The sequence below is a fragment of the Protopterus annectens genome, chromosome 1.part2 (genome assembly GCF_019279795.1).
Source record: "Protopterus annectens isolate FY-2018-M chromosome 1.part2, PAN1.0, whole genome shotgun sequence".
NCBI classification, from domain to species: domain Eukaryota; kingdom Metazoa; phylum Chordata; order Ceratodontiformes; family Protopteridae; genus Protopterus; species Protopterus annectens.
The window spans coordinates 107,148,595-107,174,172 of NC_056727.1; positions in this window are offsets into that span (position 1 = coordinate 107,148,595).

The window sequence follows — 25,578 nt, forward strand, 5'->3', positions numbered from 1 at the left end:
CTTCTATGCCTGTCATCTGGATCTTCTGTTGTTGCAGGTCCATATGTAACAAGTCTATTTGTTTTGTAGTTTTTCTATGAAAGTGTCTATTTTAGTATCCATTTTATCCATCTTAGCAGTAAGTTGCTGGACTATAATTATCAGAGACTGAAGTTCTTTCTTGATGCTGGAGTCTTGAGAATTTGTCTTACTGGAACTCATTTCAGACTGATAAACTGACAGGAAAATTTCCAAAGTAATTTCTGACAGGAATATTATTAAGATTTCCTTTCTTTTTTAGATATAGTTCAAGAACTATATAAAACAAACATATTTAGAAAGAAAATTACTTCAAAAATTAATTTTTTAAGTAATTAATTCCTGTCAATGTAATGAATTTGGTGGAGCTGAAGAAATCTGCTGCTATCCTGTGTTCATCCTTGGCCACGTCCCCCTGGGGGCTGATTCTGATGGTAGCAAGAATGAGATCTGAGATCCTGAAGACTAGGGGTATTAGAAGGCAGTAACGGTTAGATTATTTTTATAGAATAGGCGGCGATATTGAAGATGGTTAACCCACTCTTCGGTTCGTGCATGAATGGGCGTGGCCTGCTTGATTGACATGGCGGTGGGCAGAGTTTCAATATGTAAATGCACCATGATTGACATGGAATGCATTGTAATGTATTCAGGCCTTCAAAAAACAGTTCTTTAAAGTGCATTCCATAGCAGCTTGCATTGTAATGTAGTATTCAGGGCTTCAAAAAACAGTTCTTTAAAGAGCAAGACATCAGCAATGCCTTTTACTGTAAAAGAAGCAGTGGGTTTGAAATTATTCTGTAATGTTTTGGCAGGTTCCTTTGCCAGACACAGCCCCTTACAAAATATTCATGCACACAACAAACTCCATCCTCGTCAAAATTATTACTTTTTCTCCTTTTTTTTGGGGGGGGGGCCCCTGCACCCCCTTGTGGGGGCTTTGCACCCCCCACCCACCCCCGCTGAGCAAGTGCTGTGCAACAATGCTGGTATTGCAAACAATTTCAGCCATTAATAACAGTATCATTTAGAGAAACAGTTTTGTGATTTGAACTCTGCCCAACTGACTGACTGAAATGTGATGTACAACAGGCATTTTAGTTTTATGTCCCTAGTAAAACATTTCTTTTTTGGCAGTGAATGTCTACAATGTCTACAATAAAACATTGGGTTGCTTTTGGCACATATGCTGAATATTAATTACATTGCAATGCGTCAGGCGAGGTTTGGGCGGGGCTTGCTACTGCGCATCTGGTGGCTTAACTATCTTCAATATCACTGAATAGGCAAATGCCTCCAGTTATTTTGGATAATTAGTCAAGTCTAATCAAGCTGTACCCTGAAGGGAAGATTTAGGGGTCTAGTGCTGATGGTATTAGCCAGGATTCAGTAATAGTTAGGACATCTAGGTTATAGACTCAACCCATGAGTGTAGTTGCTTAACTATATTACAGAGCCTTCTAGCATTAAGGTGTCAGATCTTAACAATGTCAATAAGTGTTAGAGGGCAGCTGCTGGATCTGATGAGGCCAGGCCGACACAAGATAAAATAAGAGTTAAAGATGTATTTATTTATTGGGTGATTAGTAGGTTTGTGGATAGATCAAATCATTTTTACATGATGTGTTCTGTTGTACAGTGGATGTTTTAGGTGATAAATGTGGATGGTGTATTGTCCAATATATGGTAATGACTAACAAACGATGCTGCAGAATGGACACCGGTGTAGGCTATGGCTGTGGATAGTGAGTAGGTAAGTGTGATCTAGTATAGAGTGGTAGCTTATCGTTATTGTTAGGACTGTTAGGGGGACAGAGGAAAGGAGGAGCAGGTTGGGCATAGCTCTGTTTTTCCTTTGTGAAGGTGATATGTAGTACAGATGGATAATGGCAAAGGGGGAAGAGAGGTAGCTTAGTATGATACATGTTATAGTAGTATTTAAATGTGAGTAAGGAAGATGGATCATGGCTGGGTCACAGATAGGGGGAAATTGCTAGGAAAATATGCAGATTTATGATTTAGCTCATTTGAAGCAAGGCGCATTTTTATAGATTTATAGATTCATAGACTGTTACTAGGCTAATAACCTGGGGAGCCTTTCTAAGCCTAGTCAAATTTTCTTGAAAGAATAATGGGGTCCTGTATCCAAATAGAACACTGAGGGCCAGGCATTTATAAGCTACTTCTTTTCATAAGGGACATAGTGCCAGGCCCGGTATAAATTTCCTACTCCCCATCCACTGGTCTAGGTTGTGCTTAAATTGGGTAATTCTTTTATTCTTCTTGGTTTTTAGATTTTGACCATTTTCAGTAAATTGGGTATATGCATATACCAACACTTGCTGGAACTGTTTAGTGTCACTGAATGAGTGGATAGCATTACCCATCCTGCAGTCATCGGCAAACATGAACGCTATACAGATGTCCCTGTGACACCCCACTCATTACAATTTTACAGTCAAGGATTATACCAGCAACTTTCATAACCTGAGATCACTGGATAGCCAATTTGTGATCCAAATGACAACATAGGGGTTTTGGTCAATTTTCCAAGAATTCCAGAATGGGGAATGGCATCAGAAGCCTTGACCAGGTCAAGATAAGCAGTGTGAACAGAGGTGCGAAGGATATCTGAGAAATACATTTGCTGAATCTGTCCCATATTTTTGCACTCTTTCTAGCATTCTATGTGTTTATTTATTTATTTCATTTTTCTGATAAATTACTCAGAGTTGCAGTCAGCCAATAATGCCAAACATTAGAGCTTCATGTGTTTGATTCTTCTGAGAATGTACTTGGATACAAAATTTCTTGTTTGACTCATACAGCCTGCAGTCCTTGATATTCCAAATGTGCACACTGATTAGACAGGAGAATTAGTATGCTTGCTGTGAAACACGATGCCTAAGCCAGAAAAGCTTCACGGACTTTACGTTTCAAGTCCTTTCGATGAAGGAAAGCAACAATACAATTGCTGTCACCATGTAAAATCAACAAGAAGGCTTTTAATTCTTCCTGTTTTTTCTACCCGCCTTTTATTATTACAGGGGAAACGTTATGAAAGCAAATCCTAATGTCAGCTGTGAAGGTACCGAACAGCACAGCCTGTGATTGTACCTCTTGCTGTCCCTGGGTTTGTGCAGCCTACAACCATGCCTTCCAAATGTCCCTGATCTTTTTTTCATATTTTTGCCCTTGTTCCTTGTAAAATTTTGGATTTTCTGGTCAATCAGACATAACAGTTTCATTGCTCTAAGTTCTCATAAAATGCATGCTTATACAAAGCATGCTCTGTAAACTTTTTAACAATGCCAGCCTTTTGTATTTCTATCTAATTGGTACAAAATGGACCAACAGTACTGCAGAGCTATAACAATGGACAATTACTGCAGCTCCCGGTGCCACTGATCCATATTTCTAGAAGCACTGTAATATTTTATTACAAGAGTCCTGTAAGGTAATTTTGTAATGAGTTAGATTTTATAGGGAGTGGCTTTTCTAAAGTTAAGAGTTGGGGATTCCCTGAGGCAGCAGGGTTGGGGTAAGAACTGACAGCAGTCAATCAGTTTATGCCTGCCACTTGGTTTCTGCTTCCATGCACAAGTATGGATAAATAGGCATAGCAATGCTGATAAAACTGTCACTATTGTTTTCCTGCAAATGCACAGATTTATCCAAAAGGAATGTCCCACAAGTTTTTGTTGTGCTTTTTCCATAATCAGGCAGATGAAATTATGATTTGTCACCTAAATACCACATTCCATTTCATGCATATTGTACTTTTGCACATAATGAAACATTTAGGAAATCTGTCTTTGGCCATGTCATTTCAGACCTTTTGTAATGTTCTTTGATGTATCACAAATAGTAAAGTATATTCAGCTGCATAGTCAAAGATGCCTGATATTTAGAATTGTCCTGTGAAAACAGAAGCACATAATATATCGACTAGTGTTCAACAACTTCCCCCACCCCCATATGGAATTTGTAAATTGTTGCTCAGTCATGTCTTAGTTTTTGTCTTCCTTTGCCATACTGAATAAGGTACATGCAAAATACAAAATTAAATAAATACATTAAGCTTAAATACCTCTGTCAATCTCCATCTCTCAAAGACATAATATTAAACATCAAAAAGTACTTTCAAATACCTAATCATGTTTCTGACACATATCAAAGCACACTTGGTAAATATCAAAGGTCTTATTAGATATTCTTGCCACTAAAATGGTATCATTTAGACATGCACGTGTCAAAAGTCAGATCTCATTACTCAGCCCTTTAACAGTATAGTAATACGACTGGGTAGGTACCCAATGAAAATCTGATTTATTTCTGCTAGTAATCTGTAAATCATAATCACATGCATATTCAGTTCTTCCCTTGGTATGCTTGACTATATATGATGAATCAGTATTCATGCTTACAGTAAAATTTGTAAACAAAAAGCAAGTTTTCTTTTAAATCCTGAAGTAAGCCCTATAACTTTAGAATCATCATTCTTACACTAACTAAAAACATTGGAAATATTTATTTCTGACAGATTCATTTAATGTTCATAGGTTCATAGGTTCATAGGTTCATACTAGGCTATCTGCCCAAGGGCATTTATAAGCCTAGCCCATAGTTATGTGGCTTTCGCCACCCCTTTAGTTTGAAGAAAACTATACCTATTATTTTGCTGTGCCTCTGTCAAGCAGTGACACTGAAGTAATCCCTGGGGTATATCTGCGATCTCCCATCCATTGGTCAAGATTCCTCTTGAACAAGGCCAGCGAGGTGCTCTGCCTCACATGTACCGGGATTTTGTTCCACAGCATAGGGAGTCTCTGGGTGATGAATCTGTCCCTCCAGCACATTCTATTAATAACCATGTCAAGGTTTAAGTCTCCGCCTTGTGATTCTGAGGGATCTAGTTTTTTGAGGTGAAGCATATTCATCAAATCTGGGTTTGACATGGCCTTATATGTCAGGCACAGGTCACCTCTGAGCAAGCGGTATGCGACTGAATAGAGCTGGAGTTCTTTCAGTCTGGCAGCATAAGACATATTTTTGAGACCCTTTATCCTTTTGGTGAGGAACTTTTGGGGCCTTTCCAGCTGCTGCAGGTGTCGGGTCAGATACATTCCGAATGGGGCATTGTACTCAATCATAGGTCTAATGAGTGATGAGTACAGGGGGACGATGACCTCCCTAGATCTAGATGTGAATCCCTTCATGATCAGGTGGGCAATGTAGAAGGTTTTCCTAACTACTTTGGCAACATGAGTGTCAAACGAAAGGTTACTGTCAACCTGGGTCCCCAGATCCCTGATGACTTCTTCTGTGCTCAGTGGATTGCCACCTATATGGTAGCTAGGGGTAACCTTGTTTTTCCCGAAGGGTATGACTATGCATTTCTTGGCGTTTAACTTTAGGCCATGGCTCTGGCACCAGTTATCCGCTTCTGTGAGGCCCTTCTGAAGGATATCTGTGTCAGATGTGTTTTCGACTATGGCACCCAGTTTGCAGTCATCTGCAAACTTTGTCAGCCATAACCCTCCTGTGTTTGCTTGTACTTCAGAAAAGTAGATGCCGAACAAGAGTGGTCCCAGGACTGAGCCCTGTGGGACACCACTTGTGACAGGCTTTGAGTCTGACATGGTGCCAGCAACTCTGACCCTGTGGGTTCTGTCACTTAGCCAGTTTGCAACCCATCTTGTGATGTATGGGTTTACATTTAAGCTGATGAGTTTTTTGATGATACCTGAGTGGGGAATTGTGTCGAAGGCCTTTGCCAGGTCGAGGTAGGCTGTATGGACTGCCTTGCCCTCATCAATGGCCTTGGTGACTGTTTCGAAAAAGTCAACCAAGTTTAAGAGGCATGATCTGCCTTTGACAAAGCCAAACTGGGATGGATCCAAAGTCTGCAAGTTCCTTATGTCTTTATTTATGAGATCCATTATGATCCTCTCCATGGCTTTGCAGATAAGGCTTGTCAAGCTAATGGGACGGTAATTTCCAGGGTCGGTGGAGGCACTGCCCTTATGAAGTGGGACCACAGTTGCCGTGCATCACTCCTTGGGTACATATCCTGAGGTGAGGCTAAGATTAAACAGCTGTCCTAACTGCGGGTTTAATTCCTCATTGAGTTTGTGGAGCACACAGCCGGGGACACCATCCGGTCCCATGGATGCTGTGTTTTTTGCCTTGGAGAGAGCAGTTCTCACCTGAGCGTTGGAGATGTTTGGGGGGCTACAATCCTCTGGTATAGATATCTCTCCTTTGGGGAGGGGAGAAGTTTGCACTGAACCCGTCAGCCAGTATGTTGGCAATGTGTGTAGGTTCAGTAATCTTCACATCATTTTGAACTAATTCCGAGCATATCTGGGAGTTTCCTCCTAGGTTTCTAACATAGCTAAAGAAGGCCTTATGATTGTCTTTTGAGTCCTTGGTGATTTTTCTCTCAAAATTTGCCTTGGATGATTTTATGAGAGTTCTTAGTTTTTTACTTATAATGATCAAAGGTGTCTTACCTTTCAAGGATTTTGCTCTATCTTGTAGTAGCTTCCTCCTTTTGTTGTAGAGCTTGTTTATGGCTGGGGTCCACCAGACTGGACGCTTGCCTTTGGTACAAAGAGTCTTAGTTTTGTTTGGGATTGCCTGATCCATGCAGTCCTGTGTTTCAGAATATCTTATTTCACAAATAACCCTTTCTATTCCCTTGTCTGTCAAGTGTATATTTCCTTATTAGCTAATCCCATGCTCAAATATTGTAATTACTAAGCACTAAGACTCACAGCTCTGGCATGTAAAAATCACAAGCATTTATCTTCTGCCACTATAACCCGTTCAAACAAAATGTGTAATGCCCTCTCAGTGTTGTATTTTGTAAGACATTAATGCTATAGCAAATGAAGTCTGATTTGTTATATCTTAGGTGCCATTAAGAAACTTTACTACTTTTGGCTTAGATAGTCATGCATCTCTCTTACATTACATTCAGTTTTGCAAGTGGTCTTACTACTTCTTTTCTCAGGATCTCTTAAATATACTGGAAATGTTACTCTGTAACACGCCCTCATATTTAACTCTGCATGTAACTAGGTGTAGTCTATGCCTAAACCATTCAAATGCTTTTCATTCCCTTAGTAACATATGCATTCCCTTGTTACTTATTTGAGGTCAGACTAATTCCATCTGTTCCATTTCTTCCAATTAATCCTCATCCAATTAATTAGTGACTTGTAGCTTTTCTATGTAACATTCTTGCTCAAATGTATTTGGGAAAATCATTATAAAGCACTTGGATACTTGAGATGCAAATCTTTCTTACATAAATGTAATTATTTAATGCATCCTGTAATTTTAGTAAAATATTTTCTCTTGGAAAAAGTGGCACATATGTTTCCATGCCTCACACATATTATCCAGATAAAGACAATTCTTCTCATATATAGATGTGAAATGTAAAGAGGTTTATGATCAGTCTCCAGTCAAAATCTGCTTCTTCTGTATCTGAGTCATGCAAGTCAAGAAATTAATTTCAGCTTTCTAGCTTTTACTTGCACCATGTCTCAGACTAAGTCTCTGTCTTTGTTTTGCTCACTCGTCACAGCTCGGTCCCCACAGTGATACCTTTTTACATCACTCTGGAGATATGCAAGTCTCTTTTCTTTTTTGTGAAGATGTTTTAGAAGAAATACTGCTTATCTGTGTGCGTACGAAAGTAGAGCTGTCTCCTCACATACTCTAACTAATTAAATCTACCACTATTGTCAATTTACCTGGGACTATCATTCTCAGGACAGTAAGAAAATGATGTGGATTTCCAAATTTACATCTTGAGCCCCGTCTCTTTTTTAGCTATCAAAACCAGACCATAAAGTTTTTTTTTGTATACCAGAGGTCCAAGATTCATCAAAGAACCCCAATAAAGTAATTACCTTCTCAGCTTTATCTGGAGGCAGTCTGCATCCAGTGACTTATATCACTGCCACAGTCTGAATTAAAATACATTTCTATGGCCTATCCTCCATCTGGTGCTTTACAAATGCTCTCCCATGATATAGCTAAAATGTCTTTTCTGACTGAAATGATATTGGACTAAGACCTGGTTCTACTTTTGCCTGTTTCCATTTCTTTTGATTAGATTCAACCTTTCCCTCAGGTAAAAAAAAAAAAAACAAAACACTGCTTTCTTGATCTATACTCGAAACATGAGCAGGGCATTCTTTGCAAGTATCCACTTGAGGTCTGCTTTAACACATTTCTTCTGTATTACCCTTTGCTAACTGAAACCTCTTAGATTCCTGTTTTTGCTGATGTTTTGTTGAGTTTTTTCAGCGCATTATTTAAACAAAACCATGTTTTCCAAGGCTGACTTTGTCTTGTCTCATTCAAGACCACTGGTTTATAAACCTTATCTATCACTATGTTACACAGAGTATACCTATTAAGAAGAAATAACAAAGTCTGTTGCACTTATTTCAAAATGACTACAACTGATGACACAGCAGGTGGCTCTTGTCAAGATATCTTTATAAGTCAGTAACAGTAATACATACTTTATGAATACCATTCAGATTTTGTAACTGTATTCCTTGGTATCAGTTGTGTTTTCAGTGGTCATGCAATAAAGTACTCCAAAAGTCAGGTTTATTTTATAGACATCTTGGCTCCCAGATAAACATACAATGACACATTCTTTCCTTTCAGTTTACAGTTTCCCAGAAAAGCAGCAAACATTTTCTCAGTAAACTTAAACCCTTTATCATAGTACTGCGGGCTGCGTATTGTACCAATTTCATTTGTTAACCAGATAAACCCACTAGATACAAGTATCCCTTCTCAGTGGTGAGCCTGGAGCAATATCTTGTTAAATGCCACACTGACAGTCACACAGGAGGCAACTGAAAATGGAAAGAATCAAACTCTGGACCCTGAAATGGAAGAAACAACTTGTTAACATTTTACAACCTTAAGTCCCAACGTTAACTTCCAATATTTTCCATTATAAGAAGATCTGTATTATAAAAAGCAACAGAAATTGATTGCTGAATAAACTTAAGCTATTATATAGTTATCCCCTAATATATTATAACATACTGTGTGCATGTCTGTGCGGGATGTTCTCAAGTTTGAAACTCATATGCTTTGTTATACTCTAAAACAATACTGCAGCATCAAATACTATAATGCATGCTTATAGTGTTGTTTTCTCCTAAATTCAGAATAAATTCCCCACATTCATGTGTACAGAAATATAAATTTTTGTTGGTACTTTTGAATAAATATGACTGTACTAGACTCACTGCAAAAACACAGTATTATTCTGCAACAAGAAACGTTTTTTGTAATTTATGCAGGGGGCATTAACCTTTAACAAAAACATGTCAATTTGAATAATAGTCAAATCACTTGCAAAATACTTTATATAGTTACTCACGTGTGAGCATTCTCATAACAATTTCATAGATCCAAAAACCGCATACTTCAAACTTAAAAATAAAAATAAAAAACGAACAAGTACCAAGTCCAATAACCACTTTATTATGAATTAAAAGTTGAGTGCTTTCATCAGTAAAATGTCTGACTTCTTCAGACTAAGTACATTGCTTAAAGCCTTGCCTTAAATACATTAAAACAAATCACGTGATTCTATTAATTATTTCCTAATTAACCCTTAAAAACCTTTTAGTGAACACCAGGTAAAAAACAAAAGAAATTGGATGAGATAAAATAAATAACACTCATGCCATGTGTACATACACACCAATATTACCATTTTGTACCCACTCTCATAGAATGAAACATTTTTCTTGTGACCAAGAAATTAATTAAATTATGATTAATTGGATATCACTTGACTGTATTTTCCATATTACACAAACAATGTAAATCCAGATGTAACACTGTGATTTCATAAAATTAATTCAGCTTTTAATTTTAATATACAACTAATGGAAATTGTGTCATTAAGCCCCGGGGGTATGGCAGCATTACATTTCAATTGCCATTTTAATTCTTTATATTCTAGGTATAAATCTAATGGCCGCCCTCTTTGGCCCAAATCAACCTTATCAATAGCTATATATTTAAAGCTGTGTGTAGGATAATTCTGAATATGTCTTGCTAGGGCATTTTTTTCATCACTTTTTACTATGTCATACTTGTGTTGGTAAATTCTTTTCCTGAAACTATTTCTCGTCTTGCCAATATAAAAACTCTCACATGTTTGACATTTGGCAAGGTATACCAATTCCATGCTCTGACAATTAGCTTTAAACCCTAGTTTTATGATACCCCAACTTTGTATCATCACTTCCGTTATTTCTAAAATGAACCTACACTGGTTACATTAGCCATATTTACACATACAACCAGTTGGGTGCCCCTTAAATGGTCTCTCAATAATAGATTTAAAACACAAGTCCTTCTTGTAAACAATCACCGGATTTTGTCCAACTTTATTTGTATAATCTGGATCTACCCTGAAGATATTCCAGTTATGATCCACAATATTTTTATCCCCTGAAAATGCAAATTGTATGGTAAGACTAAAGTTCTTTGAAAGTTGTTCCTATCCCTTCTATCAGGCAAAGTGTTGGACAATTGCATAGAAACCATAAGTGGACGTCTGCTTATTCTGAAAATAAAAAACTAAATAAAATGAGGTGTTAAATTATTATCCAGATGTTTTGATGTGCCTTATGAAAGCCTGTGAAAAATAGACATTTTTAACTGTCACAGTGCCATCTCCTCCTGATATTTTGTCTTTTACAAAAAAGTACTAATCCAAAAAATGCCAGTTTTATATGTACTGTTACCTCTATGAATAGACAGCATGTCTCTGGTGGACTGAAAACTGAAGATCATAAATTACAAAGTTTGCTTCAAGGATACGGTGCTTCAAACAGCATATATTTGACGCTCAACAACTCTCTGGAAGTAGCATTTTGAAAGTCAGGTTATTAACATCACTTTTCATTCTCTGGTAAACACAGACTGAGAACATTTGTTTTTAACCCATTAATTTTAGTGTATAACTTAGTTATCTAGAATTTCTTTTTTCATGATAATGATTGCATTAAAGCAATGAAAGTATCTTTGTAGTTACTGGAGAAATCAGCTGAGATTTCAGTCATGCTTCAGAACCAGCACAAATGCATCAACAGGCTGTAATTCACTTTTGGTACTAGTAAATGGCAGTGGGCAGTTACAATTCTTGTATGGAGGCCAGACCTTTCTATAAAAAGTTTTAACTCTATTATGTTTTTTGGGAATGTAGTTCTTGCATACCCTTTTAAAGAATCATGAAACATATTTCACTCTATTTGTCTCATCTCATTCATTCAAGGAAGTTACTCTATAAGTAAGAGGGTTGGCATAATGGTAAAGATATTTGATTCACAGACTCGAGATACAGAGTTTGATTCTCACCTTTGGTAACTATCTAGTTATTAGCTAGGCATGTCATTGTCTGCAGACTGACTGCCTAGTAAGAATCTAAGAAATCAACTTGAAAACTTGGTTTGTGATGTAAAATGCTTACAACTAGGATTGTGTCAGTGTGGTTTGTTTTCATTTATAAAAATGTATGATTGCTTATGTCATAAATCTTGGTTTAATAAAGATGTTTCTTCTTTAAGAAAAGGGGCAGGAATTGAATAATTTATGTAATGCTGCTTAGGTTATATGATATATAGCAATATATGTAAAGTGTAATGTTTGTTAATGTTAATTTGTTAATACGGTTTGATTGCTTTTGTATAAATGTAAATTTGCCTGTGTCACAAGTGATAATTCAATGAAGGTGTTTAAAAAAAGAAATCAATTTGAAATCTCGTCAAAAACTAAGGTATGTACTTTTACACATTGCTTCACATACTATTAGCTAGTTTCATGTGAAAATCTAAAGATTTCTGGACATATGTATGGTTCAGACCTCACAGGTAGACTCTTGTTTGTTTAAATTAATTTATGATGTGTTGCACTTCAGTCTTCTTGCTACAAAATCTTCTGAAGTAAATACAGTCAGACTACAGTTCGTACTAAGTTTAAGATGTAACAATTTATATGCACTTATAGCTGGATTTATCTGCTTGGATTCTGCTTCACTTATCTATATACATATGTACATTCATGCATACATACATACAAATATTTTAGGCATGGCCAATAACATCTTTCAAGCCTTAGCAATATTTGAGAAGGGAACCTGGGACGTCCTCCCTGACCAGTACCTGTGGAATCCCTCTATGACCCTCTGAGATAAACTACAGTTTCCCCTCAATGTCCACAGCAGACATTTGCAAAGCCCCAGTGAACGTGTGAAAAGATGGCTCCATGCTGGCCTACAGCAGGGGTCACAGCAGAAGAATCCAATGTAAATACTGAATGACTTACAGAGCTATTACCTGCTTCTAGAGGGATGTGCTGTGGAAATTGGACCACTAAAGAATTTGTCCAAGTCTTCTTGGACTTCTTTTTACTTGCCACTTTCCATTCACAGTCTTTCTACTGAATGCATCACTCCAATTTGTTTTACATAATGACCATTTTACTCCCATATAACCTGTTATTAATGTTCTGTGCGTTAGTTTAGATTTTAGTTTGACAGAATTGTTAATGAGTAGTTTAACTTTTATAAACCCATGATCACTGCATATCAAAGATATTAAAACTTGATATGACATGATGTAACAATCATCTTCTTAAGAACACAAACAGCGTGTTGCATTCCTTGGTATGTTTGTTTTAATCTGCAACAACTTTTGATTCTGAACATACTTTGCAAATAATTTCCTTACTATTGTTATAGAATCAGTAGTATTCAGTCTGTTTCTGGTAAATTTAAGTCATCATCTAGTATTATTTTCCCTTATGTTTGAGGAATGTATAAATTCCTCTAGATCATTATCATTTACGTTTGGTGGTCTGTGCACTCAGACTGTAATCTGTTCCAGAGTTGTCTTTATTACATTACTACATTTTTCTACCCTTAGAATTATGTCACACAGTTTAAGAGATAACATGAAAAACTTGCATTTCCACTACATAGTTTACTTAAAAATTCCATTATACAGTAAAACAGAAATAAATTAACCAGCTATGAGGGTCATTGCAGGATAGTTGATATGCCAATGCAAATTTTTACTTAGAAAATCCTTATCTGCTATAAGACAACTAATAAATCAAAGCAGAATGGTTGATATCAGTGTGGATTTTTACTTCCTGTTCCACATTTAGACAGTTAAAAATGTAACATCCAACCATACTACGTGTGGATGCAGATAAATATCAAGAGGTTGAAACTCTCATTTGTACTTCTCTGTCTGATTTTAATATATCCCATGCGATTTTTAAAGCAAAAGATAATTGCTTATTATTACATATGTCTCTCTCAGAAGACTCCCAAAAAGCATCTAATTTAGAGTTTCCCATCTGGAGCACATATCGATGTTAGCTTCTGCTGTCTCTCTAGACAAATGTCTGTCACAGCCAGGCTGTGTCTATATACTCACTAGATGCACTCATGAAGAAATGCGTGAAGCTTCTGGAAAAATCTGTCACTTCACAAGATCTGACTTCACTCCTTCCACTGCTTTTCTGTTCATTTTGAGGATTTTGTTGTCCCCCCGTCATGGTTATACAAAAAATTAGTACAGTGTGAGGATTCTTGAGGAAAACAGTCACCTTGTTCTCACACGGATATTTGGCAGTATTCTCATGCAGATGGCATAGCAGGCACCTAATAGACCAGTTCTCTCTAAAAAGGGAAATACAAGCATTTTATAAGTATGTAACTAAAGACAGGCTACTATGGCGTAACTATATTATTTACAAATGGTTTTCTAATGAGGGTTATTAACTCTTTATCAATAAGGAGTGTCCCAAGAGGTCATTTCATGTGCTCTTTCCATAACCATACAGATGAAATTATGATGTCATCAACTAAATAGGATGTTCTATTTCATGCACAATGTATTTTTGCATATATTAAAACACTTGGGAGTACAATCCTTGGTCGTGTCAACTTGGGCTTTGAATTGTATCCCCTAGTATATTAGAACTTGCACTGTACATTCAGTTGCATACTCAATGTTGCCTGGTATTTAGAATTATCCTGTGTCAAACTAACTCTTAACAGCAACAAAAACCTTAACATTTTGTGGCTTTCTATTAAAAAAAAAAATAGGATTGTTCACTCATTTAATACTGCACTTAAAAGTTTTTTACTAATTTCTGGCAAAAAATGATTTTCATCAATGTTTTAATCTTTGCTCACACTGTTCATTGTAGAATGTTCTGCTGGTGAATTACAGTTGTCTGGCTGCATTGCTACATTATTATCAATAGAATATTGACATACTGCTGGGTGTAAATTCACTCTCGGAACTGTATGCTTAATTTCAGTATCTGCAGCTAGTATCTGGCCAAGATGGCAGGCTTACTTGGATCTGATAGTACTACAAGTGGCAGAGAATATCTGCTGCTATCGACTCATTGGTTAAGAGATCAGCTGTTCTTCCATCAGATACTTCCTTTTTATGTGATACTTATTATGCGGAGCACTGCTTCATGCACATCCTGGTAAAACTAAATTAGACAGCTGGTGCTTGTGCGTAACAGAGCCAAGCATCAAGTGTTCTCTTGTACTATAGTCTACCCACCACTTTCACGATAGTTTTCAGTGGTTAGCACTTGTAGAATAACAGATGTGTTGTACCTTTAAGAAGCACTTCTGAGACCAGAACGTGCAGTATAAATAGCAGGCATGTACTATCTTCCGTGCCATTTTGTGAATACAGTCAGAGTGTGAACATCTATGCATCTGACAACTAATTTGCATATATGTTTGTGTTTGTATATAATACAGCTGCTTGAACAGATGTTCGTCTACTTTATCCTGCTGAAACGAGCGACAGCACTATTAGCACTATTACATTGTGTCCCATGGAAACATGAATTTGTTGTACTTCCTAAAATTAATAGGACCCCCAGTAGTCCTCTTAAATCCTTCTAACATTATCTATCTAGTTATATATTACATTGCTTGTCACTCTCCCATCTGTGTGGAGTATACAAAGAAGATCTACTAGGTGTCAAGTCATGTGTTACTCTTCATGTGTAGGCGTTGATTCAGTTATTTTATATGGTTGTCACCTCCAGTAAACCATCGCCAAACTTCATTTACGCAACTCCCCATTTAGCTCAAACAGGTTAAACATTTAAAATCACAGATTTGCACTTTTCAACTGTCTTTGCAGTTAGCTTGATTGAATTTGGAATCCTAAGACAATGAAACAATTGTTTACAGACAGCCACCTACTACCTAAACCATCTGGCACAGTGTGTGAGAGGTGTAGTTATACAATATCATTAAAACTAAAGTTGTCATAGGATGCCACCACATACAACAAGCAGATTGCCAACAGCATGCAACACCACCCTAAGCAAAGCTCATACAGCGTTGACCAAACACATAGATCTATTTATGCTAAAGCTCTTATGAGTAACCTGCCTAAACCACAAAGGCTTCCTAAAAGTAACCTAAGAAAAAAGTACCCTCAGCAACACCCTTAGAAACATACTCATAAACACAAAACACAGTAACATCTAAGAGTCGCATAGACTCAGTTCTAAAGCCCTTAAGGTAAACCTCCACACTAGCCAATATCCTGGTCATAGGTGATGCCATAGCGAGAGACACATGCACCACTCACCAGATGCAGCAAAAGGAAGGTCATGGTTAGTTTGCCTATTAGGCACCAAGATTCATCACATTCACATCATTCATGCACTGAGGTTCTTGCACCACAAGTGCACGTGGGTGTAAATTACTTCAGATGCACCTCCCCAGACTATATGAAGATAGATGTGATTGAGCTCTTGGATTATGTGTCTGTGGCTGGTATGAGCCTAGCTTTAGGCAGCATTCCATCATCACCAAGAATGATGCCACAGTATGAGCAGAAGATGACCAGTTTCAACCACTGGCTTAGTTTCGGGTGTCATTCAAAGGGGATACAGTATATATCAGCCTAGGTGGAAATGCTGGACAGTCCTAACAGCTTTAAGAGGGGTGGCTTGCATCTTTATCCCTCAATATGATTTTCTTATATTGGTTAATCCGTTGTCAACTGCCATAAGTGCCTTCTTTACACAAAGTCAGATTTCTAAAACTTTCAGCATAACAAAACATAATCTGGACAGCATTAAGGTATTTGTGTTCAATGCTAGAAGTTTTAACAAAAAAAAATGTACTGCATAAAAGCACTCCTTGCTCTGTGAAACATTGCCTCATCAATGAGACCTGGTTCAAGACTGGTGAATGCACTCTGTCAGTGCAGGGTTTCAATGCCTATCACATGTTTAGGCCCAAAGCATTAGAAGAAGGCATTACAGGTGATAGTGTCTCCTATTCTTAAAAAAAAAATCACTTCCACACTCATTAGACAAGACAATGTCCTGAAGCTCTTCCATGTCCAACTCACTATTAACAGAATTCCTTGTCATACCATAACTAACTATAGAACCCCTTCCATGTCCCCCTCTACCCATGCCTTCTACCTAACTAGTATGAAACCTCTATGTACTAAGCCAAACACCATTCTCCTAAGGGACTTTAACTACCCCATCATAAACTGGGAGATTTATACATCATCTAACTTCATCAATGCAAGCTCTCTGGGCCAGTAAGTCTGATCCCCAACCAGGGGCAATAAAATTCTGTACTTGGTCCTTACCAATATGAGACAGATTTACTCCCCACCAATTGTAACTTCCTTCCTGATCAAATCAGACAATGGATCAGTTACATTCACAATAAAGCTAAAGCCCAAAGCACCCTCCAGTGCCTTGTTATTCAGGGATTATGTAAAGGCTTGTCTTCTAGTCATTTGGCTACATCTTTTAGGTCTAAGTGATATCAATTACTATTAGCTGTGCACAGTGTTACCATTGTTTCTGAGGTTTCTAACAGAGTTAAAGGAGGCCTTGTGGTTGTTCTTTACCTGAGTGAGTAATGACCTGGATAAATTCAAATTACCCTTCCATGTTGATGACCCCAGTGCTTATGCCAAATCTTTTACTACCAAATTATATCTGTATGTAAATAATTGCATCAATGCATCAATGCATCTATCCCCTCGTTGGAAATAAATACAATGCCAAGTTCAAAAAATAACCCGTTATGGTGGAACCTTAATATTAACAGGTTCTTTAAGAAAAGAAGAAACTCATAGTTCACTAAAGTATATTTAACTCTAAAGACAACAAAAACACTCTTGCTAAACTAAGCAAGACACTCCGCACCCTGATCAAACCCAGAAAGCCAGATATGAGGTAAACATCATCACCCCAGTAAAGAATAACCACAAAGCCTACTTTAACTCTGTTAGAAACCTCAGAAATGATGGTAGCACTGTGCACAGCTAATAATGTATGATATCACATATACCTAAAGGATATAGTCAAACTGCTAGCAGACAAGTTTAGCTCCAACATCACCACCCTCTCACCTTCAAAATTCTCAGATCACATACTCGCACCTGCAAATCTCTTTGCATCTCCCAAGAACCAGTCCTTAAGCCACTGTCTAAGGCTAAGAACACTACTATGAGGCTAGATAACAAACCAAGCTGCCTACAGGTCAACCTGAAATATGACTTGTTACACCACCTACAGGTGCTATTCAATATCAGCTTCAAAACAGGCTTCATGCCAGTTGAAAGGAGATGGCATCAGTCATCTCCTTGTACAAATGTGTGGCTTCAAAAGACCTGAGTAATTAACAACCCATAAGCCAGACCAGCCTATTTTGTAAGGCTATGGAAAGGATCATTACAGAATTAATAAATACTAAATAATGACAAGCCAGTTCAGATTTGTCAAAGGGAAATTCTGCCAACTTACACTGGTCAAATCTTTCTAAAAAGTTACTGAAGCCATTAGTGAGGGCAAATCATTACATACTGCATATCTTGACTTGGCAAAGGTGCTTGGCACTATACCACTCTCAGGCAACACAGATAAGCTCTCCCAAACTAAATGTAAATCCCCATGTAACTCAGATAGCAAACTGTCTTATGGATAGAACCCAGAAAAAAAGAGTGAGTGGCTCTACCTCCTCTAATAGGCCAGCCATTAGCGGTGTACCCTGGGGTTGCGTTGTAGGGCTACTTCTCATTGGCATGTACTTCTTGGAGGGACAGACAATGTTAAAGAATTATGGCTGACCAAATCTGCAGATGATTGCAAACTCAGAGCCATCATAAATTCCCCAGAGGACACCAAGATCATCTAAAAGGGCCTGTTTCAAATACACAGTGCCAAAATCATGAAGTAAAACCAAATGCCAAGGAATACATAATCATATCCTTTGGTAACCATGGCTTCCCATATAATTATCACAACACCCTTGAAAATTGATCTTTAGTTATGGATCTGGGAATCTATGTTGGCAAAGAACTGAACTTTCATCACCATGCAACACTATTGCACTACTGACTGCTTTTAATCCTGATATATTTAACAGAATTCTAAGTTTCTTTAACTGGTCTATCCTGAAAAATATTCCATTTGATGAAGCTGTATACAAATTTAACTCACGTTTCTGAAAACCCTCAATAGATTGTCTCCAACTAGAATAAAACAAATAAAGAATAAATATATTTCCTAGTTCTCCACTTAAAGCAGGCACTTAATGTATGAAATAGCCAGGGCTTGGAAAGAGTGGTTAAATTATAGATCTCCCCAAAACCTACAACATGTTAAAGAACTACATAACCACACTAAAAGACAGATTATTACAGACAAGAAAATCTAATTCAGTAACACCCCCCCCCGAAACAGCTGCTCAGTTTAACACACATTTTATAAAAGCAATAAAGTCCTTACTAAATATTTTCCTCCCAACAATCCTGACAAGTCCTCTCCTTAAACAGCAAACACCCCGTTTCATCCTAAATCCCATCCCACCCTCCTACATCAAATTCCTACCTCTTAACCTGAAACCCTGTTCTCCTTCAGTAGATAATCTCCCAGCAGACTACCTCAAGCTGACTGCTAGTTCCATAGCCTATCCTGTGTTTCTTTAAATTAACAGATCTATCAAGGAATCATACATTACTTCTCTATGGAAAAAATTCTTCATCATCCCCCCTCATAAAGGAGGAACCCCCATCTGATATAACTAGTTTCAGACCTCTCGCCAAATTATCCTCGCTGTCAAAAATTCTGGAGAAGTGCATTCACAAGCAACTTCTTAAACATAATCTTAGGAAGAGCTGCTGGCCCACACAAAACATGGTTTTAGACCTGCCCATAGCACTACCACTGCCTTACTAATTTTCACAGATTCTATTACCAAAACCAGAGATGAAGGCAAACTCATTTCCTCTGTATTCTTTGATCTCTCTAAAGCTTTTGATCTAGTCTCTCACCAAAAATTCCTCTACCAATTGTCTTCCCTTGGGCTATCACAACCCAAACTGCTATGGTTTGACAATTACTTAACCGACAGATACTGTGTGTTAAATGACCCTCGACATTTTCTTCCTTCCTGTCAATACTGGTGTGCCTCAGGGCTCCATTCCTGGCCCTCTAATGTTTAATATAGTCACCAACAAATAGACTGTAGCAGTGTTCCAAAACCAAACCAAGCTAAACAACTATAAACTAAAAACACAGCAATGTCAAGACAAATCTCTGGACACAAAGTTTAGTGCATTCGTTCTGTTTTAATCAAAACACACCTTCTTCTGAAAATGTAAAATGTAGACCCACCACAAGAATTTAAAAGACTGCATATAAATCATGTGATCCATACAGCCAATGGAAAAAAATGGATGATGTTACAAACACAAAAAATTCCCTTGAAAATTTAAAGTCATAGGACTAAAAAGCAACTGCAATTTGTTAAAAGCATATATAAACAAAGTTAACTTCCAAATAGCATCAAATCCTTAAAGCTTGTAAAAAGCATTTAATACTGATTGTTCCATTAAGACCTGGGGCTCTCTCTGCCCTCATTCTAATCTGTCAACTGCTTTCCTTACATTCTAACTAAACATTATAATATCAAGTAAAGCAATCAGCAATAACTGAGTCAATTATACAAAAGAAAAACTTTATGAAATGCGTACAAAAAGTAGTATGTTTGGTTAGTGTATTTTTATGGTCATTTTTCAAAATTGCCAAAACACGCTCATAAATCTGTCTGTTCAAACATTTGACAGTCTTGCCAATGTAAAATGCATTACAAGAACCACAGACTGCTGCATAAACTACTTTTTTTGAATTGCAGCTGAACCATCCCTTCGCCCAAACCACTATGTTACACTGTTGAAAAAATACTGAGGATGAATTGTTAACGAACCTGCATTGCTTACAAAAAACACAACTCTAAATTCCAAAGGTGACCTTTTTTGTAGGTGCAACATCAGGACAAAATTTATTATGTTCAAACATAGATTTAAAATTAACAGATTTCTTAAAAGTGAACCTAGGCTCATCACCCAAGACTTTATACAAGTCTATGTTTCCCAAAATGACCTTCCAGTTTTCCTGCATTATATTCTTGATCAGCCACATCTCATTACAAATTGGAACAGGAAAAGCAAAACAAAAATTTTCTTTAGAGATACCAGAAACATCAGGAGCCTGACTAGCAGGAAATCTTTAATTTTTTCTTGTTCAAAATAAGACAGGCTTTGGACATCTGTAGTGCCAAAACCTTACGTTCGATGGTACCTAACCAGTCTGAATTATATCCCCTGTCAATAAAAAAATCTTTTAGCTTAGTCAACTCTTACAGAAATGTAAACTCATCCATAGTGAGTCCACTGAATCTAATCATCTGTCCTTTAATCACCCCTCTTTTCATATGAGAGGGGTGTAAACTGTCCTTGTGAAGGTACTGGTTAAGAAAGGTCTCTTTGCGAAAGACCTTACAAAAGAAAAGGATGTGATGTCATACAAAATACCTAGGTCAAGGAAGTCCAAGGTATCACCAAACTTCCTTTGGACCAAGTGCACGTTTTGCTCTACAAAAAGGGCTAACATTCATTCAAAGCAACTCAGTTAACATCACTAGGTTGCATATTGATTTCAAGATATATATAAGGAAGCTAAATTTGCAATATATTATGGATGATGTTTCACTGCCAGATCTACCGCCTGATCATTTAAAGAAAAAAAGGCTAATTTAATCCTACACTTAATGGCACTCTTTAAGCATTCAGCAAGATATGTGAGGATGAGCTGAGGGCCAGTTTAGTTGTAAGATCCAGATACTACAATCTGAGTGCCACTGAAAGGACTGCCTTGAAAGATATTTCCGGTAATAGAAATTTAAGGATTATGAAGGTGGACAAGCGTGGAATGTTGGTTCTTATGAATAATAATGATTACAACTGTGATATACAGAATATGCTTATTGATGAATCAAGTTACAGAGGAGTTTCCAGGGATACCATTAAGAGGAGTTTTTCTACTTATGATCATACATTGTTTGACTTATACAATCGTGGTTCACCTGGACATGGACACCTATTATATCTATCTTCAAGTGGATTTTCCCAAAATGGCACTTTTGTTTGGGATACCCAAGGTCCATAAGGATAGCAACAGACCTCCTTTCAGGGTGATTGTATCAGTGGCACATTTAAAGACTGAGCCAATTTCTACTTTCTTGGATCACATCCTAAACCCAATAGTACAGAGTTCACAATATTATTTATGGGATTCCTTGCACCTTCTGGAGCTCCTGAATGATTTGTTTAATTAGTGTCTTTAACTTTCATTTTGCCTCACTAGATGTGATCTCCCTGTACACTAGTATTCATAGGATCATAGAAGATTACTAGGCTAATGACTCTGGGACCCTTACAAGCCCAGCCAAGAGTTTATCCCCAAAAAAGAAACCACAATCAGCACCTGTCACCCCTGTCAGTAAGGGACACAGGTGGAAGCCCTGGGACAAATTTGTGGTTGCACATCCACTCATCAAGGTTGCACTTGAAGAGGGTCAACAACATACTTTGCTTGATGTGTATATTCCACAGGAGGCTGGAGTACAGTTTTTTAAGGGAATACTTGACTGCTCAGACCACTTTTGAAGTGGACAAGACTAATATGATTTGTTTACTTATGGACTTGGTTCTTGACAATAACTACTTTAGTTTTCTTGATAAACTTTACAAACAGACCTTGGGAGTAGCCACGGGAGCAAGGATCACCCCTGTTTTTGTGAACTTAGTCATGTCTATGTGGGGAGAGAAATTTCTGATGAAGCATCCTTTAGCAATGAAAATCTTGTTCCACAGAAGTACATAGATGATCTCTTTTTTTCTATGGAGTGGGACTTTGAATGAATTTAATTGCTTTGTAGAATGCATCAACAAAAGCACTGTTTTTTGGGTTCCTATTGCGTGATCGAAAATTGTAAACAGCGAACACGTATTGAGCAAACCTGATTGGTCAAAATGTCAAAATGTCACACGTGTAACATGGAAATCACTGTAAGGAATATTTTCCCTTTATCTACTTCAATGCAGTGCGATCTCGGAGTAGGAATATTTAAATAGTGGGGGGTGGGGTGCATAGCCCCCCACATGGGGGGTGCAGGGGGCTTGCCCCCTGCCTACAGCATTTAGGTAAGTATAGTTTTTTATTTTTTATTTTTTTATTATATTTTCTAAATTTCAAACATCGCTCATATGGTGTTGACCATATGGTGTTCGATGTTTGAAACTTTCGAAAATATAATATAAACCCGATTTTTTGCCGTTCACAATCAGTGGTTTTGGTGATATCTTGGACTTCCTTGACCTAAGCATTTCATATGACACCACATCTCGTTCTTCTGTGAGTAAGGTCCTTAGCAAAGAGACCTTTGTTAACCAGTACCTTCACAAGGACAGTTTACACCCCTCTCATATGAAAAGAGGGGTGATTAAAGGACAGATGATTAGACTCAGTAGACTCATTATGGATGAGTTTACATTTCTGCAAGCGTTGACTAAGCTAAAGGCTTTCTCTATTGACAGGGGATATAATTCCGACTGGTTAGGTATCATTGAATGTGAGGTTTTGGCGCTATGGACATCCAAATCCCGTCCTATTTTGGACAAGAAACATTTCTGCTAGTCAGGCCCTGATATTTTTGACATCTCTAAAGAAAATTTTTGTTTTGCTTTACCTGTTACAATTTGCAATGAGATATGGTTGATCAAAAATATAATACAATAACATTTTGGGAAACATAGACTTGTATAAAGTCTTGGGTGACAAGCCTAGTTTAAGAAATCTGCTAATTTTAAATCTATGTTTGAACATAATAATTTTTGTCCTGATGTTGTACCTGCAAGAAAGGTCACCTTTAGAACATACAGTTGTGTTTTTTGTAAACGATGCAGGTTCCTTAACAATTTATCCTCAGCATTTTTTCAACACTGTGGCATAGTGGTTTGGCAAAGGGAAAGTTCAGCTACATTTCATAAAATGCTGTTTTTGCAGTGGTTTGTAGTTCTGTAATGCATTTTACATTGACAAGACTGTCAGGCTGTCAGATGTTTGAACAGACAGATTTATGAGAATGTTTTGGCTATTAGAAAATATGACCATAAAAATGCACTAGCCAAACATGGTGCTTTTTGTACAGATTTTGAAAAGTTTTTTTTCTGTAATTCTGTAAAAAATCACAATCAGGAATAAATCCATCTTACTGGATAAAAGAAACTATTATATAAATCTCCAGAATAGAAACCAAAATAATCCTCAAAGATTCTGGGCAGGTATAAATAAATTACTACACCCAGTTCAAACCACCACTCCACCTCCATCAGCGTCAACCGATAGTTTGCCACAAAATGTTGCTAACACCTTTAATAGTTTCTTTATGAAAACCATCCAAACCCTAGCCAGCCAATTACCTTTGAACCCTACTAGCACTTAGGACAACAACCCAATTCCCAGCCCTCCTTTAGCTTCCAACCTATCTCTACCGCTTTCATTTGCAATCTAATCAAAAAACTAAAACCTACCACCCTAGCTGCTGACCTTCTACCTGCTGAATATTTACAAAAAGCCGCAGATAGTATAGCATTCCCCATCAGCATTCTAATCAATCGGTCAATAGCTGAAGCCAAAGTCCCCTCCATATGGAAAATATCTCGTGTTATACCTCTCCATAAAGGTTGCTGCTCTACCGAACTATCAAACTACACAACCATAGCCATCTTGTCACCACTGGCTAAAATTGTGGAAAAATGCGTCCACAAACAGCTCCTATACTTCCTAACCCAGAACAATCTATTGGCTAAATCTCAGCATGGCTTTAAACCACATCATAGCACTACCACAGCCCTCCTCTCCTTCACTAATGCTATTTATCATAACAGAAACAACAAGTTCTCCTCAGCTCTATTCTTGGATCTTTCCAAAGCGTTCGATATGGTTAACCACCAGCTGTTAATCCACACTCTGACTAATATATCCCTAGATCACCACTCCCTTCAAAGGTTCCAATCTGATCTACATAGTAGACAATAAGCAGTACTATGACAAAATAATATATCTAACCTCCTTCCTAACAACCTAGGTGTCCCCCAGGGGGTCTATCCTGGGTCCACTGCTATTCTTCATATTTATCAATGATCTCTACACTGTCATCCCAGATGCCAACTGCATTCAGTATGCAGATGACTCTATGTTGATCTGCACTGGTACCACCAAGGATGAGCAACAGGCAAGTACTCAGTCAACTTTCAAGCTGGTTGAAAACTGGCTTGCCGACCGATGTCTCCTTCTAAACCCCAATAAACTAAACTGCTATTTTTTTCTCCCACGCATACATCCCCGGTGATATCCTTCTCCATTACCTCTAAAAATGGCACTATCATCTCCTCAGATGTCCGCACAAAACTACTTGGGGTAATTGTTGACAACAATCTTAAATTTGATGCCCATGTAAATAAAATGATAAAAACCATTAATAAAAAACTGTGCTCACTGTATAGAATAAAATAATTCCTTACCCCAACTGCTAGGATTGCTATTGCCCAATTCCATCTCCTCTCCACCCTCTTCTATGCCTCTCCTATACTTACCAACTTAAACAAAATGGAACTTAATAGACTCTCAGCCTGCTATAACAGCATAGCTAGATTCGCCACTGAGCTGCCCTACAGAACACATCACTGTATAAACCTAAAGAATCTAGGCTGACTAGAGCTATCAAGACAGATTCAGTACAACCAACTTATTATGGGTTTCAAAGTTCTTAACCAACCTGATAATACCCCTGCTTTCAGAAATATCATCAATCTTCACACCAATCAAAGATCACTTAGATCATCCAGTAGAATTGTAGTGCAAACCACTATAGCTAACAACTTAGCCGGGAACTCCACGTTTGCCAACTCAGTAGGCAAAGCTTGGAACTCACTACCCCCAGACATTACAACAAACACTACCCTTTCTAAATTTAAGACAACCCTCAGGCAGTACTTCATGGCTCATTGGCTTTGTCCCTGTGCCAGGCCTGATTAAATACTTGGTAACATTTGTACACCT